Below are 15064 nucleotides of genomic sequence, written 5' to 3'. Positions count from 1 at the left end.
GCGAAAGCTGCAGAGACTGCAGATGGACTAATACTGCCGTGAACCACTTTTAAGGTGGACTGCTGGGAGCCGCTAAACCCTCTTTCCTTTAGGGGTCATATAACCGTGGGGACTCCCCAGAACAGGGTTTCCACCTCATCCCATTCTTGGTTACGCTCTGTTGCCTGCATGGATTTGTAGTTTTGCTTAAGGGGAAAAAAAATCAATGGGGATAATCAAAGCTACGAATCCATGCATGCAAAGGAGCAAACACCGGGACTGGATTCAGCGTGTTCAGTTTAGTGAGGGATTGGGGGCAGTGGATCACTCTGGGCAGAAATCCAGGTGCTTCTGGTTTGTTTTTCTTGTGCATCACTTTGTGTTCCATCTTATCTGCCCCCAACAGATTCCACTGGGAAGCTCCTGCAGGCATTTTCACAAAAATGTGAATTTAGAAATATTTGTGCACTTTTGTAATGCAGAAATATTTCTTTCTGCACATTCTCAGCTGGAACGAAGGTCAGATTTATAATCAACTTTCTTGGCAAAAAAAACCAACAAACCAACCAACAAAAAAAGAGGTATTTCTTTTCATCCCAACTTTAAAACTCAGGGGTCAGCCCTAAAGCATCATTAACACAATAATGTTTGATGTTACCTGCATTCTGCTCTCTCCTTTTCAATAGGTCATTGCAGTATCCGCCCTAGATCTACGGAACAGCGTTTCTGGGGGACAACTGGAGGCTGCGCTTAACATATCCGTGACCAAACGTGATCAAAGCATCTGGATCCCAAGCCAGCACTTTCAAGCTTACAGTGTATATGTATGCACTAAACCTTTGGGGGCTGAATGACCTTGCTCACTGCCTTCTACGCTGACCATCAAGGAGTTTATGCAAAGAACAGGCTTGGCCCATGCTGTCACTGCAAGTGGTCTCCCTATATATCTGAATGACCACAACTCTGAACTTCCAAGACCACCCTCTTCAGGGACTGCACTATGGTAGCTCAGTTCTAGGGCGGTCACCTGCCTTCTATGGCATACGGAAGAAACTCGTCTTAAGAAAAGCGGCACTACAAGTCCAGGCATTAGGAGATACCATTTGGACACATGTGAAGGACATTAGACATTGAGTATCAGCCAAAAGAACATAATGTCGACCCTGTTCCCTGTTGTATGTATTTTGTTGTGTGTATGCCAGCTGACAATTGAATTTCCTATTGAACGAGCTCCTTTCCAAGGACAGACTAACTTATGGGTTCGAGGTATTCATGAATTGGTTAAGACTCTCCCGCCCCATATTACTGATTGTATCATTTGTACCCCACATCCAAAAGCCATCTCTCATATTCCAGCTATCACCTTGCCAGTACCATTACACCATATCTTAGGAACCAGAAATGGATTAGCCTGGTTTTTTTTTTTTGGGGGGGGGGGGGGGGGGGGGTTGTTTTTTTTTAATGACATGAGGCCTACTGGCAACCCTGGTTCTGAGCCTGCTTTTCAGAGGGTAATTTTATAACACCACGTGGACTTTACCGCTAATTTTCAAAGTGGTTTTATGTGCCTGAAATTGCTTTGAAAATGCTGGGGTAAAGTCTCCCTAGCAGATGCGTAGGTTCATCGGCAGGAAGTTACACCCATTTTAAGGACTGCGTAATAGACCCGTCTCCCTGCCCCTCCCCCCCCCCCCCCCCCCCCCAGAACGCCTACGAAAAGTGTACGTAAAAGCATTTGCGGAATTGGCTACTTATGCGCCCAAACCTGGGATTTTACGTGCGGAAGCGGGTTTGAAAATTCAAAGTGGAAGTCGCGTTTATCTGGAACACTGAAATATAACCGCATGGAAGAAGAAAGGGCCTGTGGCAAGACATTAATCCCCTTCAGGATCATTTCGCCGCTCGCTTCAGATCGGTCTCGAACCAGAGTCTTAGGGTTCAAAAACAAAGCGAGGCGCTCAGATCTTTTTTTTTGCTAACAAGGAGTTGCATCCTCCCCCCACCTCCCCCTCTGATTACTAACGCTGCATGATACTGCTGCGTTTTGACAAGACACAGACACCTTTTTTTTTTTTTTTACGGTTGAAAACAGATTACAGAAAAAACCACCGGGAGAAATACATCGTGGAATTTCATTTCAACAGCAGAAAAGACCAAACAAGAAGTACCTCCAGTGACTCATTTACATTTCAAACAGCAAACCTCTTTTATCTCATAATTAGCATATACCCTTGGTGGTGGAAAATGAGTCCATTACAGGCCCGAGCCCTGAGCCAAACTCCCTTTTAAATATTTTTAAGTGCATGATTAATATACGTTCCCTACCCCAGCCTGGGACTGGGCAGTAAGGTCAGGGGGGGGCAGGTAAATGAAAGAAAATGACTTCACTCCACGTTGACTGGGCTATTAATCATTGCCCATTTTGTATAAATCACGGCAGATGGCAGAAACAGGCAGGCACTCGGGGGAAATGACACACTCCGTGCACGGTGGCAATGGCAGTGTTCTCTAGGAGACGCAGGCGAAGGGTAAGGTCGTTTCACCGAGGACCAAGAACCAGGGAAGGAATGCCACTTAGTCTGCACCTGTGGTCAACCTCGCCACGACGGTCACGGTGCCGTAGGAGATAGGCCCTGTTACACTTCTACAGAAAGCTGAACTTCTAAAACCCCCTTCCCTTCCATCTGTTACAGCGATCTGACTTTTGGTGACTGTTCCTATCAAATAAAGATGACAGGCCCTTATTAATGCTTGCAGCGTGTGTGTGTCGGCAAAGTTTTCCAGTAAACAGCATGAGCATCAGATGGATCAGGTAACCAGATTATTTGCTAATCACTTTATAATAATACTTATTGCACCGGAACCAAACTGTCTGCCATAGATCCGGTTAGATCATTTATTGTGTTAAATTGGCTACAAAAAAAAAAAAGTAGTAAACAGATGGTAAGATTTGTGATTTTTTTTTTTTTAACTACGCGAACGCCCCTAGATCAGGGGAATAGAATGGCCCCCAAAGTGACACCTGTCTTACTTCTTTGAAACAATGGGAAGAGTTTGGTTGTTGGTGTGTATTTCTCCATTAAATACAAAGCGACAATTAAAAAGCCTTGGCAGATTTAAAAAAACATAATACGGATCTGGAGATTTCTAATCTTTGACTAGATTTCTTCCACTCCTATATTGGCAAAAAAAAAAAAAAAATGAAATTAAACCACTTGGCATCTTTGACTCGGGCCATCCTGGCTTTTGAAGGGATTCTCCCCTTCATGACTTAAAAGAGCACTTATTCAACCTATTCCTAAAAAAAACCCAACTTGGATCAGTCTAAATGTGATAGCTAGAGGCCTATTTCTAACTTGACCTGTATAGTCAAAATTATGAAGCAAGTGGTATAATATAAACAAGCAGAACCTATGGCGCTCCTCCCTCCCACTATAATTAAATCTCAAACACACATGAGATAGATTTAACAAGGCCGCGGTTTAATAACAACGAGGTCAATATTCAAAGCATGTAAGCGCTAATAGCCGGATAAGAGGCCGCTGAATATGCGCCCATGTTCACTGGCCTCCTCTTAGCTGTGTAAATCCCTTATATGGCTAAAATACGTGCATAGAAAAATAGGCCTGTACTGAGCGGATCGGGGGCGGAGTGAGTTGGACGTATAACATACGCCTAACGCCCGATATATATTTAGAGTTAGCCGTATAAAGTTTAGACGACCCGTAGAGCAGGTCTAAACTTAGCTGGTTTGCCTCATCCGGCTAAGTGCGCACATATATGCGTATGTTCAGCTGATTCGCCAGGCCCCTGAATATACGTCGAAACTTAAGTCGGATAAGTTATATCCGGCTAAGTTACTTAAAGGGCCGGCTTTGAGTATTGACCCGAACATGTTCCAGCGAGACGTTTAAACAACCTGAGACACTCAACAACGACTTAATGCACGTGTGATAGCCCCACCCGGCATCCGAACTGCTACTGCCATTGCCCAGCAGTTAACGGGCCTTCTGGCCAAAAGGACTTCCGATGCAGCTGCAGCAGAGTCTGCCACCCTCTGCAATCTGGTCGTTTGTTATTTATTATTTATATACACCCCACCCTATCAGGCGGCAGGGCCTGGCTGTCCCGAGGCTGCCAGTATATCGGCCTCCCCACCCAGCTGCACTCCTCCGCTGCCAATACCCTCCTCACGGGAACCCAAAACCTGATAGTTCAAACACATTCAATAACCAGGGCTCGGGTTTACCCCTGACGGTGACACATATGTAACCCTACCTAGGGTCACTAAATGCTTCTAGAGAGTTCTGTAGGGCTCCTGCTTTTCAGGTTCAGGGAGAGTTCAGGGAGCTCTGTGTAAGGGCACAGCTCCTGCAAGCTGCAGGCCTCCTCTCTATTAAGCAGGAGGAGTGGAAGTGGGGTTTAGAGAGCTGGTGCTGTACAGGATGATGCGATGTAGGAGATAAGGTAGTAATAGGAGGAGGTCATTTCCCGTCATGGGGAAATGAATAAGGGAGGGGGGACCGAGAGTCCATATAAGATGCCCCCCTGGCACCTGTCACGTGTTGCTTGTGGGCAGGGCTGGTGCAAGGGGATTAGGCGCCCTAGGCACCTTCTGCCTTGCGCTGCCCCTCCAAAATTTAAATAAAATAACCCCTCCACTTTCCCGACCATTGCCCCTACAATGTGACAGGGGCCGGCCAATGGCACCGGTAGCCCCTGTCACATGGTAGGGGTAAAGGCCACGGCGCCATTTTGGTTAGTGGCAGCCGAGGGCCCGGGAGTGGCTGCATGGGGATCAGATAGCAGTGGCATCGCAGCGGCAGGGACACCCTACGCCTCTGCCCATGGAAGGGGGCAAACATCGAGGTGGGGGGAGGGGTCTGTGGCGCTGGAAACACGTCAGTAAGGTAAGAGGGGAAAGTCCTGATATCATCACAATCGGGAAAGTATTTGGATTATAAGAAGGCCATTCCCACTTGTGTCGTCTTAGTGGGAGCCCCACTTGTACTTGTTTTGGACTGAAGTAGTTTATATTTCTATGATATATCACATCCTATACCTTGGAGGAATCTGGCATTCTGTATTGCTTAGGTAGAAATGCATTCTCATGTTTCTCTGGGGGGCTTTTATTTTTTTTTTCTTAGTACCCCAAAAGTGTCTGAAAGCTCGGGAACACTTCTGCACAGTAAGGACCCAGCTGGCATCTCTGAAGACCAAGTTTCCTGTTGATCAGTATTACAAGTGTGTAAGAACAGAATTTATGCATTTCACCTGGTAAAGCAGTTTGTAAGGTGCTCCCGGGGCCCCCGCTGGACCACCAGGGCTTTTCGTGAGTCTTTGGGGGGGGGGGGGGGGCGGAGTCAGGAGGGTGGCGCGATGGGGGGAAGGCAGGGCGAGGCGGGGGGGGGCTGGGCAGGATTTGGAAGGGGGCACTTTCTGCCGCTTGGAAATTCTGCCTCCTGATGCAGCCGCCTCACCCTGCCTCACTGGCTCCCCAGCGGCGGCAGCGCCCCCTGATTGTCCGAGTCCTAGGCTCGGGCCTGGCTCGCCTAGTGCTTCCGCCGGCCCTGCTTGTGGGTCCTGAGAGGAGGTGGGGCTTGCGAGGCCTTCGCAGGTTTCCGAAGCAAAGAACAGGAAAGATTTTAAGCTGAAGAACTGGGGGTTTTTGGTAGCTTTACAGGAGGGGGGGGGGGACCCCCTGTCTGGGAAAGCTCCAGTGAAAGACCTTTCTCATTATGAGGCTGCCCTGGAGGCCTCGGGGGGTTGGAGAGGAGTGTGAGTGAGTGAGTGGGGTTTCTCCTGCTGGGAGGAGAGTGAGAGATTATTGAATTTGTTTCATTTCGGTGGGACTGCATCCAGTTATTCCATTCAAGATTCTGCTGCTGTTTCCTGCTCTCTTGTCATTTGGATTTGGACTTACAAATAAAATTCAGTTTCTTTTTGGACTTTGTTGAACGGTAGGTCTCCCCTTGGGCCTCCCAGAGGCAGTCTGGCCCCCCCCTTCCCCCCCCCCCAGCTGGCGATCCCCGGTGGTTTCCAGGGCTGCAGCAGTGGCACTCACATCCCTCCGCAGCTCTGAAGGTGACCCTGAGAGACTGTCACTCTGTGAGGAACCTACCCACTAAGGATCAATAACTCCGCCTACGGAATATTATCAATTACTACTAGAGATGTGCATCGTTTTTTGTGTTCGTGTCGTTCTTCGTTTTTCGGCCGCCATGGAAAATGTCGTTTTTTTTTCAGTTCGGGTCTTTTTTTTCGCGAAAAATCGATTTTTAGTTAGTGCGCGCTAACTCCCAGTTAGCGCGCGCTAACTCCCCGTTAGTGCGCGCTAACTCCTGTTAGTGCGCACTAACAAAAACCGTTAGATTTTGTTAGTTTTTGTTACTTTTTGTTAGTTTTTGTTAGTGCGCACTAACAGGACTTAGCGCGCACTAACGGGGAGTTAGCGCGCACTGACTCCCGTTAGTGCGCACTAATCGGAAAGACGAATTTTTGCGAAAAAACAGGAAAATCCTGATTTTTTTTCGGGCTCCCTGAAACATGCCGAATTGGACAATTTCGTTGCAATTTTCCAATTCGGCAAAAACGAATGCACATCTCTAATTACTACTACTCCCCTTCGGGGAGCAGCATTGAACAGGTAGAGAGCTGGTAGCCAGTGTAGACATTTTAAAACAGGGCCTGTTGGGAGGATCTTGGTTGTGGTGAAGTCCACATCCTTCCATTTGTATCAACTTTGACAATTGCTGGGCTTCTCAGAAAAACACGATCCCTTTGGAACACTATCCCAGGGGACTTTAAACAAGGAAACTGTTACTCTGCCTTTCAAAACAGAATCAAAACCTGGCATTTCTAATCTTAACAAATGTCACCTCATACTGTCTCTTCCTTACACATTGTAGGAGTGTGCAGGGGTAAAAAATGTATTTCATTTTTCATTTCGTTTTTGGGGGTGGGTTTCCACCAAAAATTTTGTTTCATTTAATGTTTAATTTCTTTCTTTCATTTAAAAAAAAAAAAAATTGAATCAAACATAAAAAAAAAAAAGGAAATGGGGCCTCCCAAGGTCTTCTGTCCCCACCATCCATCCCTCCTGCTCAGAAAAATGTCAGGGCCAGGACCCCCCCCCCCCCCCCCCCCCACCAGCCCCGATCTTACCTGGTCCAGTGGGGATCCACTGGCAAGGCCTAGACCCAGGCCAAGGCCTCAGGAGGTCACCGCAACACTGGCCTGGGCTCTATGCATGACCGAGGCTTGAAAGCTTGAAAGCTTGGCCCCAATACTTCAGCCTAGGCCAAATGTTGGGCCCTCAGCCAGGTATGAACTCCTGAGCCTCACCTAGGTTCAGTCCAGACACCGGGGCCTGGTCTGGAAACTGGGTCCTGATGCCTAGGTCCTGACCCAATGCTGGGGCATGGCCCGAAGGCTGGGTCCCAATGGCTGGGCCTCATCCTAGACTAGATCCCAGGTCCAGGACTGATGATGGGGGCCCAATCTGGAGATGGGGTTCCAATGCCACAGTCTCGGCCCAAGCCTAGGCTTAATGTGGGGCCTGGTTCGGAGACCAGGTCCCGACACCTGGGCTTTGGCCCAAGCCCAGACCCAATGCCAGAGGGCCCAGTCTGGAGGCTGTGTCCCGATTCCTGGGCCAAAACCCAGGCCCAGGCCCAGTGCTGGAGCAGTTATCCACCATAGAGCAAAATGGCAGCCTCCACTGAGAAGGAAGCGCTGGAGTTAATTTACTCTGGTGCATCCCCAGCGGATGCCATCATCTGAAGAAGAAAGAAGAAATGAAGAGGCCCTACATAGCCACGGCCCAGGCATCGGGATCCGGCCTCTGGGCCTGGGCCCGGACTCCCGCCTAGATCAAGGCAGAAGCATTGGATCCCTGATGGATCAGGTAAGTGGGGCTTCAGGAAATTTCCCAAACCCAGCAAAATCTTCCAGGGGCAAATGGGCCCACTTTTACCAGTTAGTACACAAGTTTTCTCAGTCCGTCCTCAGGTCATCCAGATCCCTCTGGTTCTTTACCCTGCACCCCCACCACTTTTCTCAGACCCTTCACCCCGTCATTTTAGGCCTAAATAGAGATTTGTGCAGACTTACACCTCATCAAGAGCAGAAGTAAACATGCACGGCTTAACAGCCCGCCACGCACTGAGGCTGCTGGATTTAAAATACAGATTTACACGCGTAAATGTTGGCCCCGCCCCAGAACACCCCTTACACACCCCAGCTCTGCCCCTTTTTCTTTTACTCGTGCATGCACATTACGCACCTAATTTGCAGCTTTTAAAATACGAGTTGCTCGCCCTTGCCCCATATACTTGCATATATGGGCATTTTAACATGAACAACTCTTTTAAAATTCACCCCAAAGTGTTTGGCAGTGGAAGAAGTTTTTTTGCTGTTACTGAGATGACACCAGAATTTGAATGAATCTATATCTATCTATTTATCTTATTTTTTTTTTAATTTATATACATTTCTATACCGTCATATAGCACAGGTCGTCTCAACGGTTCACAAACATATAAATGAAAGATAAACTGTAAAACAATATAAAATACAATAATCACAATAAACAATTAGAAATAAAATAATAAAGAATAAAAAAGATAAAACTTCCTTATCACTCAGCCTTGATATTCCTACGATATAAAAAGAAAGGAACAAAAACTAGCAATCCAAATTTTATTTAACACTATCTTAAAACAATAATACTAATTTAAAAATGTAAATAAAAGTTGAATTGTAAATGACGTAAGAAACACTTCCACTGCTAACCTTCGCCTTCTTTATACGCCTGCTCAAAAAGCCAAGTTTTTAACAGTTTTCTGAACAGCTTAAAATCTGTACATTGGGATGTAATGTGAACTGTCCTAGTTCTGCTCTGCACCTGCTGCAAACCTTAAATTCTTATGATTCTTATGATTATTGCTGTTCTATTGTAGTTATGATGTTTAACATGCATAGGCTCCTAAATCAATTCAAAACTAAACTGGCCAAGTTTATAGAGGAAAAAGATATTGGAAGGCATGATGATTCACCCACAAATTAGGAAAATTGCTAATCCAGCAGTTCTGAGAGGAATGAGACATGAATGTGTATGTGAGAATGAGCATGTATGCGTGTGAAAGAGAGTATGAGCGTGAACATGATGGGACCCAACACAGATCCAGAACTTCGGATCTGTGCCGGCTATAACTTGTTTTAAATAAATAATAAAATAAAGACTACTTAAGCTTCTGAAATCTCGCAGGGATCACATGGTGTGGTTGTGGGCAATTCACCAAAATATACTTAATGCTCTATATTTCTGACACTAGCCACTGATTCCCTTCCGATTTTCTAAACTCCTGTGCGTCTTATTCAAAAAGGACTTTTTCTGGGGAGAATCCAAGATGGCACCTCCAGGCTAGTTGAGCGAGTTTTGTCTCCTGTTCATATATATTAAAGTTTTCTATCATTCTTACTTCGGTTCGGATATGGAGAAGAGGAAAGGGATTGTGAGAAAGTTCTCCTCTATCCCCCGATTCTTGGCAGACCGACATGCCTGAACAATGCTCATTCTTTGTCTCATACAGTATTGGCGACCAGCAGGGGGTGGACTGCAGGAAAATATCAACCCAGGGGATTTTTTTCAAAACCAGCCCACAGGATATCTATCTGATTTCCTTGTGCGTTTTCCTTGCAGCATGTTTTATTTATTTAAAACATTTTATATATATACCGCTTATTCAATTTGGGTAGCCCTAAGTAGTTTACAATTAAATGTACATAATAAAATTAAACTTACATAATAAAACACAAAAAAATAAAAACAAGCTATAAAGCATGTGTAATACATTTAAAGGTAGAATAAGTAAAAGGAAGGAAGGAAAAAAAAAAAGCGAGGGAAAAGGTTATTTCGAGGTGGATAGAGATATAAGGCTGTCAGGAAGAGAGTTCCACACTAAAGGACCTGCAATAGAGAAGGCTCGGCGTCTTGTGAGGTCTAGTCTTGCCAGACGAACTGTTGGTACCTCAAGTAAACATTTATTAGAGGATGTAATTGTTCTGAGTGTTGGTAGAGTCGGAGGAGAGTGCATTGCCAAACAGCTGAGGGGTTATGAATTAAATTGTGTATAAGACAAAGAACTTTGTATTGGATACGAGGAGAGATGGGAAGCCAATGTAACGAGAAAAGAACAGGAGAAATTTGATCATTTATTTTTTGTCCAGAAAGAAGACGGGCAGCTGCATTTTGAGCTAATTGTAAAGGCGGAGAGAGGAGACAGGAAGGCCAAGAAATAAACCATTGCGTAGTCAAAGCCGGAAAAAAATCAAAGTTTGAAGAATATGTGTTTCGACAGTTCCCAAAAGCACGCCAAACTGACTCGTCATAGGTACATTATGTGACCAGGAGCCTGGCAGAATTGAGCCACAAAGTTTCCATCATAAATTTCACATTTTTTCCTAAATAACTAAATAGTAGAACACACCCTAGATCAGAGGTGAGCAAACAGAGCTGCTTGCCCTCTTCCATCCATGCAATCGGTTGCCTTCTGTCCCTAAGTCTAGTTACATCTCTCATAATTCTGTCTTAGATTTCTGGTCTAGTATTAAAGTCTCTTGCCAATCAATCAGCACGTGAACCAGTTGCCAAAAAATGTGACAACCACACTGTCAGCCAGTGTCAAACACACACATAGTCTCTTAGGCACAAACACCCACCCGCACTCTTTCAGACACCCACTTTATGTCTGAGAGAGGGTGTGGGTGGGGGTGTCTCTCTCTGATACAAAGATGCTCTCTCACACACACACTCTCATTCTCAGTGTATGCATGTGTCATAAAAAAGTAGGTGTAAGGGTATCTTTCTGTGTGAGGGAGAAAGACACCCCCCCACACACACACTCTCTCTCTGACACACATTCCATCATTGTGCTGCTGCTCATACGCTCACACATTGAGTGCCCAGTACTGTCACATCATTATATAAAATGTTTTGCTTGCTGCCTGCCCTTCCCATGCCTGCAACAGCCCTCTCCCTCTTCCCACCCCTTCTTAGCACCCCACTCCAATTGACTCACTGTTTCCAAAGCCAGCTGACCCTTTCAGGAGGAAGTTCCAGCCTTCAGAAGCCTCCCCACAAGTGCACAGGCACTTCCTGAGTATCCCCATCCCTTTTTGTGACTGTAACTTGCCTCCACTTCTCCGAACCCGCCCCTCTCCCCCATTCCAGTGCATTCCCATTGGCTGAGTGACACAGAGTCTGCTGCTTTTATGGTTCTCCAGGCTCTGCACTACCTACCTACTCTAAAGAAGGGGAGGGGAGGAGAGACCAGACTAATCTATACTCTTCCTCCAAGGCTTAAAAAGAAAAATGAAGCCCTGACCGAGACTGAGGAGAATATATCAACACCACCTTAACAGTGATACATAAATTATCTCTCAATCAAAGAACAAATACAACTGTTCAATCACTGTGATGTAGAATTTCAATTTGATTTAATATCAACTGGGGTTTTTTTAGACTTGATGAATGTTTATAAATATAATCTTAAGCCTACACAAATGACTGGAATGTCTTATATGTCACTTGTAGTCATATCAAAAAACTTACTATTCAAAAACATTTTTTTAGAGATGGTTGAAAGTTTCATATACTTGTGTAGGCATCCCTGCACCGTTAATACGTTATAATCATTAACTTCAAACCACCTCCTTTTGCTTCTTTGTTTTATCATTAAAGATCCAATAGTGATATGTGACATCCATTAAAACCCACTCTTTGTATAAAAATAATACATGTGATACTTTCTCGTTTGTATCATCTTGAAACAATTCTGCCGTCTTACAAAAAACTGTTTTTTGAAAAAATTTTACCTTCTATTTTCTCAATTTCTTCAAATCCGACGTGGTTCTTAGTGGTTTTTTAAGTATGGATAGCTTTAAACCTTCCTGTGCGTTATGAGTCTTCTACAGAAAACCCGACACGACCGTGTTTCAGACTGTGTGTCTTTCCTCAGGGGAATTGTTCTCTGTAAAGCAAAACAACAGACGGGTTGTTGCCACACTAGATATTTTTCAAAACCATGTCTTAATATGCATTTTGCCATTCTCCAATGTTCAAACCAACGCCATGGATGTCAGCTGACCCAGTTCGTAACCAATCCCTTATTATACGCGACCGTGGTTGGTTCATTTTGCCAATCCTGAGCCTTAAACGTAAATAAACCAATGGTGCGTGCACTGAATTATGTGCCGTGTTACTCTTATTCATCAATCTATCCACCCTATCCTCTCTTCATTCTCGAATGTCCATTCTATAATCTCTTCCTGAATCCATGGTTTGATGCACCTCACTATAACTTCACTTATTTTACCTCTTTCAACCGTGGGTCGGACCTGAGCGGAACACCTCAAGAATATCTTCTCTATTTACCGCTACCAACAAAGCGGACCTGGTTGACTCCTAAGGTATCCATCAACCACTATGTGCGGACCTAGTTGACATATTTTCAAGTTTCTCTTTTCTGTATCTAGATGGTTAAACTAATAACGCTGTGTATATTAAACAGTCCATTGTTAGGTATTACAACACTGTAGTCAAATTAAGGTCATCATTCATGCCTGCTGGATCCGAAGTATTCAATGTATAGATCCAGAAGGCTTCGAGATAGTTTAATTTTATACTTAAATCTCCTCCACGTGCCGGCTTATTGACTTGTTCCAATATGGTCCACCTCACTTCTGCGATTGTATGACCTGCATCTTTCAAATGCTGGACCATTTGAGCTGTCATTTTCTCAGTGTTAAACCGGGATTTGTGTTCCCCCAGTCGTACTCATACTGGGCGGGTGGTCCGACCGATGTAAACCTTGGGGCAGGGGCATGTTACTGCATAAGACTGAAGAGAGCCACATTACCCAAAGTAACAAAGCTCCAAAATCCTGCTTTCCCACATGGATCCAGTCCATCCACGACTGGTGCAAGGGTATTAGGCATGATAGGTAAAGCTTACAGCCTTGTACCCCCAGCCTCTCCCTCCTCACACACAAACGTATACATTTATAGTAGTTTTTGCATTAAAAAGGCCTTCAAAATACAGTCTTATGAGGTAAAAGTATCACTAACAGCATGGTTCATTATATTTTTTTTTATTGTTTTAAAATATTTTAAATAAATGTATATGCAGTGCTGAGGTGCCAAGCAGAATACCCTGCAAAACAAAAAAAATAAAGAGAAACTTGGATCCCATATTGCATTAAGCCTATTGTAACACATGTTGAGTGTGGGTTCGGCTCTCAGAAAGCCTTGGGTAAACTGAATTACAATTAAAATATGGTAAAACGCCAATACCAAAACAACAATAACAGCCAGCACTCAAACAGTGACAACTCTACCTAAGAAAAGGCAATGCCACAAATATTACAGCAGGCCCTAAAACACCAGAACAAGCTAAGCTGCTATAGATCCCTGCACAGAAACTACATGCTAGCAGAATACCTCACCTCTTTCACACATGCAGAGCACAGATCAACCCTCACCAAATACAGAATAAAGGGATCATAAGTATAAAAAGAAATGCCCAGACAAAAACTGAATTGGAAACCGCAACAAGCCTGATCCTGTATGCTGTGCAACAGTTGTCAGTTGGTCCCCTTTTTGTGTTGGAAAGCAGCCTGTAGCTAGGGATTCACCCATGTGATGACTACCATCCTGCTTGTCCGCGGAGAAAGCAGAGTTGCTTACCTTTAATGGGTGTTCTCTGAGGACAGCAGGATGTTACTCTTTACAAAACCCACCCACCACCCCATGGAGTTGGGTTTCTCCTAATTTTTCCTTTATATATAATTCTATGTTATAAGACTGGAGAGGGAACCCACATGGACGTGTGGTTTAGGTCACACTGGGCATGGTTAGTATGCCAAGTCAAAGTTCTAGAAACTTTGACATAAGTTTTCTGTGTCACGGCTCCATTTGATGATGTCACCCATGGGTTAGGATTAGCATCCTGCTGTCCTTAGAGAATATCTGTTAGAGGTAAGCAACTGTATCACATGGTTTTTAACTGTATCATCAGGCTGAAGAGAGGTGCCCTTTCCAAAACAGCTAATTGTAAGAAACGTCTTCTTCCCACCACTTCTGTGACAGTATGGCAGTTGACTGTAACAGCCACACCTCGTGCTTGAATGTCTCATACAGTGCTGGGCATAAATGTGGAGTGCTCTACATCAACGCTTTGGATATGTTCCTAGAGGTTAAATCCATAAACTTCTATGACTAATTAATAAGCAATAGTAGCTTGTGATCTATCTAATGTTTGGGTACTGCCAGGTACATGTGACTTGGATTGGCCACTGTTGGAAACAGGATGCTGGGCTTGATGGACCCTTGGTCTGACCCAGCTTGGCAATTTCTTATATTCTTATAACAATGGAAAGAGAAACATTACCTTTCCTCATAAAACATCAAACAATTAAATCAAGAAATATAAAACAGCAATAGTAAAGCCATACAAAGAAAAAAGATAATTACAAAACAGCTGAACATTCAATAATTAAACTCATATAAAACTTTAAAATATTTCCCAAAAATTAATAAAATATTTTAAAACAACAGACACATCAGATAACACCCGATAATTAAAAACTAAGGGGTAGATTTTCAAACAAGGTGCGTTGGCGTACTTTTGTTGGCGCTCCAGGCGCCAACAAAAGTACGCGGGATTTTAGTAGATACGCGCGGAGCCGCGCGTATCCGCTAAAATCCGGGATCGGCGCACGCAAGGCTATCGATTTTGTATAGCCGGCGCGCACCGAGCTGCGCAGCCTACCCCCGTTCCCTCCGAGGCCGCTTCGAAATCGGAGCGGCCTCGGAGGGAATCCTCTAACGCCCTCCCCTCACCTTCCCCTCCCTTCCTCTACCTAACCCCACCCGCCCGGCCCTGTCTACACCCCCCCTTACCTTTCTCCAGGGATTTACGCCTCCCGGAGGGAGAAGTAAATCCCCGCGCGCCAGCGGGCCTCCTGCGCGCCGGGCCGCGACCTGGGGGTGGGTACGGAGGGCGCGGCCACGCCCCCAGACCGCC

The sequence above is a fragment of the Rhinatrema bivittatum genome, chromosome 6, assembly GCF_901001135.1.
Source record: "Rhinatrema bivittatum chromosome 6, aRhiBiv1.1, whole genome shotgun sequence".
NCBI classification, from domain to species: Eukaryota; Metazoa; Chordata; class Amphibia; order Gymnophiona; family Rhinatrematidae; genus Rhinatrema; species Rhinatrema bivittatum.
This window is presented reverse-complemented; position numbering follows the sequence as displayed.